Consider the following 6,215-nt stretch of genomic DNA (forward strand, 5'->3'; position numbering starts at 1 on the left):
CCCTAACCTACAGTCCCAGTTAAATAACCACAACTCCCAGCATTCCTCTGCCTCTCCCTTCACTTACCTCATCCCATGTAGCAAACATCACCACAGCTTCTTCCCCCAGGTCTTCTCCTCTTCACTGCAATCCTCTCCTGCACTGGTCACATGATGTGACATCATCGCAGGTCCTTCTCAACCACTGCCTGTTTTACTGGTCACATGACCTATGATGTAATCACAGCTCCTTCAGCTCTTCCAGTGCATTAAATTCAATTGTATTGCCGTCCTGAGGACAGCAATACAGTTGTATCTAGCTGGCAGGCAAGACATTCGGGGCCTGGGACAAAACATCAGGGGCCCAGGCCCGAAATGTTTTAACCTAGCAAAGCCCCTGGTATTCGGTCCGTTGCAGGGCTCAGGTGGCCCCTTGGGCATTGGCTCACCAGGAAATTTCCCTATAAGGTGTCCACCCATTGCCAGTAAATGGCACATGGTGGGTGGGTTGTGAGAGCTTAAAGTTTTCATTCCACAGTTGTGTTTAATAATGACTTTCTGAGGCTACTTTCACACTCGCGTTTTGTGCGGATCCGTCATGCATGGATCCGTTCAGATAATACAACCGTCTGCATCCGTTCAGAACGGATCCATTTGTATTATCTTTAACATAGTCAAGACGGATCCATCTTGAACACCATTGAAAGTCAATGGAGAACGGATCCGTCTTCTACTGTATTGTGCCAGATTGTGTCAGTGAAAACGGATCCGTCCCCATTGACTTACATTGTGTGCCAGGACGGATCCGTTTGGCTCAGTTCCATCAGACGGACACCAGAGCGGAATGGTGACTGAACGGAGGCAAACTGATGCATTCTGAGCTTTCCATTCATAATGCATTAGGACAAAAACTGATGCGTTTTGGACCGCTTGTGAGAGCCTAGACGGATCTCACAAACGGAAAGCCAAAACTCTAGTGTGAAAGTAGACTGAGGGATTACAATTCCGTAAATAGTCCATTTTATTCGACTTCATCTTGAAAATCCAATAGGATTTTATCTAAAGGAATATTAAAATAAGTGCTTTCGACTTCCGGTTCCGGCGCCTGCATGTAAGCAGCAGAGAGAGTCAGCTCCGGAATCCCTGACCGAAAATCGAGTCATATTGCCCAGACATTCTCTTATCAGGAGCAATTTACTGCTCCAATAGATTGCTAGGGTCCTGAAGTGGTGAATGGACCGTTTCATTGTCACCATGGGCAAGAAAATCAAGTCCAAGACTTCGGCTGATGTTCCCGCCGATATAGCTAAGGAGGAAGACATGACGTCTGACGCTCCCTCACCTCGCGCTGAAAGTGACGAGAGCTCATCCTCCACTATGCCATCGCAAGAGGTGACCACGGCAGGAGGAATTGATTATAAATTACTGGCGATTGAAGTGGCCTCGCGGCTGGCTACTGATTTACAGACCACACTGGAAGCGTCAGTAAAAACCTCCATGCAGCAATTACATGAGGCGCTGCAAAAGCAAGACACACGTGTGACAGAGGTAGAAAATAGGGTGCATACCCTGGAAATATACTCTGAGGAATGTATCACGCAAATTCGTGGTCTTATGCAAGAAAACAGGAAATTGTGGGATCGAGTGGAGGATCCTGAGAATCGTTCCCGCAGGAACAATTTGCAGATCGTTGGCCTGTCGGAAGAGATCCCTGCGAAGGACTTGCTCACCATATGCGAACAAGAACTGCCTAAGTTACTGGGCTTAAACGGGCCATGCAAAGTTGAGCGCGCTCATAGATTGGGCCCCGATTTGAAAAAGTGATAGTAAAATATCTAGACTTTCAAGACAAAACGAATATACTTCGTAACTTCAAGAGTTTCACCGTTCCTGTTGAACTGAGGAATTCGAGAATCATCATATTCGGGGACTACTCAGCAGAAGTAACAAAGAGACGGAGGGCCTTCTCAGCTATCTGCTCTGAGCTCTACCAGAGGCATACCAGGTTCGCACTATTATATCCAGCTTTGCTGAAAGTCTTCAAAGGAGATGGATCATCGCAGACCTTTTCAACTCCGGAAGAGGCAGCTGACGTCTTACAGATCACAGTGGACTCCTCAGATAGGGCTCCAGAAAAACGAATTAGGGAGAAGGATGAGGACCTCGATCGACCTTCAAGCCAAAAGAGATACGTGGGACAACAAAGGAAAGATCTGGACAGTCAGTATGGTGCAAGATTCAAGGGACTTAAGTATACCTTGTATTGTTTATTCTTGACTCTAGCATAGGGAGTCTTGTTTTCTACTAAAGGGTTGTATAGATAGTCTAGATAATATCTCTAGATAACCCAGGTTAGTGGATGGTTCTTTAGTTTGTTTCTAGATAGTCACTCTCTTTATCAGAGGTCAGGGACCGAGTTTAGCGGTAATACTATAGAGAAGATTTTATGTGTAATTTTGCACATAGGCAGGAAAAAAGTGAAGTCAGTTTGCAAGTTATTATTGGAGGGAGGAGTAGAAATTTTTTGATGTTTCCCCAGACAGGGAATTATTGCTTAGTTGCCTTTAGGCAGTATTTTTGTATTGTTGTTTGTCTTTTTGGGAAATTTGGGATGGTTATTTTCTGGATGTGTACTGCAGGGCCCTACATACATCTTTTTCATGCGAAGATCCCATGACGCGCATCGTGTCAGAGGTTTGCATTCCCCAGCCAAACGTAACATGATACTCAAATTTCTGCACCGGCTCAAACCAGATATCGCTTTGCTGCAGGAGACTCACTTAGCTGAAGGGGAATTTTTTTCGCATGGGAAAGATGTGGGTCGGGAAAGTGGTTGGATCGCCTTCTATAGCCGGGAAGGCAGGTACATTAAACACTTAGATCATAAAATATTGCATCATGAGGTGGATGTAAACGGAAGGAATCAGAAGCTGAAAATGCAATCTCCTCTGGGAGAAATATGTTTGGTAAATGTATACGGCCCAAATGGGGAAAACGGATCTTTCTTTAGGGAATTGAGTGCTCTAATGGGACAAGATCCCTTAACACAGTATATTGTGGGAGGAGACATGAATGCAGGTGTAGACAGCAGGGAAGATAGTAAGATTACGTCTGGGAAGGTCATTACACAAAGGACTAGGGACACTGTTCTAGCAGATTTTACAAATGATAATAACTTAGTGGACCTTTGGAGACTAGAAAACCCTGAAGGTAGAGAGTACACATTTTTTTCCCCACCAAATAATTCGTGGTCCAGGATTGATCATATTTTTGCGACAACTTCTGTCCAGCGCAGAGCCCACCATTCCAAAATATTAGATATAGCGGTCTCCGATCATGCTCCAGTACAGATAGATATAAAAGAGCAGACTCAGAAGGGATCCGACTTCATCTGGCGATTTCCATCCTTCCTGTCGGAAAATGAAAATTTTAGGGATCTGTTAAAAGGGTGGGTAATGGAATATTTGCAGGACAACGCTGAACATAGAAACAATCCCTCTCTGCTATGGGACACAGCGAAGGCTGTTTTGCGGGGGAGAATTATTTCTTATGTACATTCTCTAAAAAAGAAGACTAGGACAAAACTGGATGAAAAGGCACTGTCCTTAAGGAAGGCGTACGTCTCTTTCTTGGTCAACCCCACAAGCGAAAACAACTTAAACTGGAAAGTGGCGAAGAAAGAGTACGAACTCTGGTTTGTGCGGTGGGAAGACATGTATAGATCCCAAAAAGAATCCAGGTTATTTAAATTTGGGAATAGGTCAGGGAGAATACTAGCAAGATTAGCCAAAGGGGCAAGAGGACCCATACGACTCCCGACATTAAAAGATTCACAGGGATACCTTCAAAAAGAACCCAGGAAGGTACTGGAGATTTTCAAAGATTTTTACCAGAAGTTATACACTAAAGATCCTGAGACCCTTTATCCTCCTACTTCCTTTCTAGTCAATGCTTTATATAGATCTCCTAGGGCGCAGATTGCAATACCAGGATTTTTGTCCACCTCTTTTCCACTTTTAAAGGGGACAAGACAGGGATGTCCCTTGTCTCCTTTACTATTCAATATCGCACTTGAACCATTAGCCAGACTGCTGGAGACCACAGATGTCTATGAGGGTATTCGTATAGGCAAACAGGAGATTAAACTCTCACTGTTCGCAGATGACATCATCATGTTCTTATCAAATCCGCAAAGGGATGTTAAAAACATTTTTGATGTCATGATGAATTTTGGGTCCTTCTCAGGCTTCAAGGTTAATCAAAGCAAATGCGAACTGATGACTATAGGGGCGGGACCTTGTAGGAAAGACTTTGTCCTGGGAGACTGTCCGGTATCTCTGGTCACAAGTCATATCACATACTTGGGGATTAAGATAGGTCGTACGCCTCATTCTCTATACACCCTTAATTATCCACCATTATTCATACAGTTAAAACAGGAATTGAAAAGGTGGCAATCATTACCATTGTCAGTAATAGGTAGGGGTCACTTAATCAAGATGATTAGTTTTCCGAAATTGTTGTACCCCATGCAGACTATACCAATTTTACTTAGACATTCGGATGTGGTAGATATTAATAAGGCCTTTACTCAGTTCATCTGGTCTGGGAAGAAACCACGTATAGCTTTAAAACATTTTTGGGCTCCCATAAATAAGGGGGGGTTAAGAATGCCGGATGTGAGGAGCTACAACTTGGCATGTCTCTTCAGACACTGTAGAGACTGGCTGAATAAAACATCGCACTATTCTAACTGCAGTCTGGAAAAAGAATTGGTGGAAGGATGGGATCTTGGATCACTATTGCATTCTGGGTTGAGCTCCTTACCTTCGAATATAAAGAACTCAGTAGTGATTAGAGATACGGTGGTCACCTGGAAGGAGACAAGAAAACTCTTTGGCATGTCATTCCTGGCATCTAAACATATGCCATTGGGGAATCATCCTGATTTTGTTTTGGGTAGAACAAACAAGTTGTTCCAAACTTGGAGAGGGTTAGGTATCCACAAAATGTCACATATAATTCATGAAGCTGAACCTAGATATGCGTCACTAGAAGAGCTTCATGATAAATTTGGGCTTTCTAGGGAGCAATTTTTGCAATACTATCAGGTCATAAATTTTTGCAAGTCTAGATTGAGGGACTTACAACATGAGTATGTCTCTAATCCTTTTGGCATCCTGTTGAAACAAAAGGAAAATAAAATTTCACTTTCCGACATATACAGAACTCTAAGAGAAAAAGGGGATGATAAAATGTTCAACAAAAGATTCCAGGGATGGAAAACATTTTTGAACTCTAGTGAATGTGGGGATAAACTCTTGGGAGGATGGGAGAGAGTAAGGAGAGCAATCTCGTGTGAAAAATGGAGAGAGTCCCATTTCAAACTACTACACAGGGCGATATATGCCTTTAACATTCCATTCAAAAATAACTTCCCTGATAGGATGACAGAATTCCCTAAGTGCCATCTACCTAAAGCAGATCTGAATCACTGTGTCTGGGAATGCCCACAGGTAGAAATATTCTGGAAGGAAACATTAGCCTGGATACGAAAAATATGGCAATTAGATTTGCCACTTGAACCTTTGGTGGTTCTGTTTCATGTATTTCCTGATACACTGGTAGTACCCAAGTTAGTAGATGGAGCTTTGGTGGTGGCACTTAGATGTTTATTGAGCTCGTGGTTACAACCAAAAACTCCCACAATCTCAGAGATTCAAATACAAATGAGATATTTTATGCTGATGGATCAATTAGAAGCGGAAAAACAAAAGTCTAGTAAAACGTCACAGTTCTTTGGAAAATGGAAAACTTACATTAGTAAGCAGCTTTCCGAACCTGAAATTCAGAAGATTATGAAAAATTTTCAATACACAGAATGGTATCTACTCACTGACCTGAAAGGGAGTTTGGGTAATTTGAAGGTAATTCAGTCATCCTAACGGGAAATTTGCGTCTGCTTTTAGGATTGGAACAATGTTAGTTGGGACGGGTACACATCCAGAATGGGGTGGGGGGGGGGGGGTGGTTGGGGATTTGGGGAATTGAATAATATGCTATAAGAAAAGAATAATGACATTTGGAGCAGAATGTGTAACTGATACTCTTCTTTTGTACATGATGGTTTGATTAATCAGTATGTCATTATTTTGGCTCTTCTTTTGTACTTCAGCACTGTGTAAAATCATATTTTGCTTCTGAACTGCTTCTAACAGAAAATTAATAAAATGTTA

The 6,215-nt window shown here is 42.6% G+C and overlaps 1 long non-coding RNA gene across 1 annotated transcript; it reads left to right on the forward strand.

Moving 5' to 3' along the window:
• Positions 1-251: 251 nt before the first annotated feature.
• On the forward strand, positions 252-5,408 carry LOC121002109. The gene is made up of 3 exons (XR_005779221.1): positions 252-291; positions 3,657-3,661; positions 5,256-5,408. It is a non-coding gene; the product is annotated as an uncharacterized LOC121002109 (long non-coding RNA).
• Positions 5,409-6,215: the final 807 nt, after the last annotated feature.

Source organism: Bufo bufo, chromosome 1 (assembly GCF_905171765.1).
Source record: "Bufo bufo chromosome 1, aBufBuf1.1, whole genome shotgun sequence".
Lineage (NCBI taxonomy): Eukaryota > Metazoa > Chordata > Amphibia > Anura > Bufonidae > Bufo > Bufo bufo.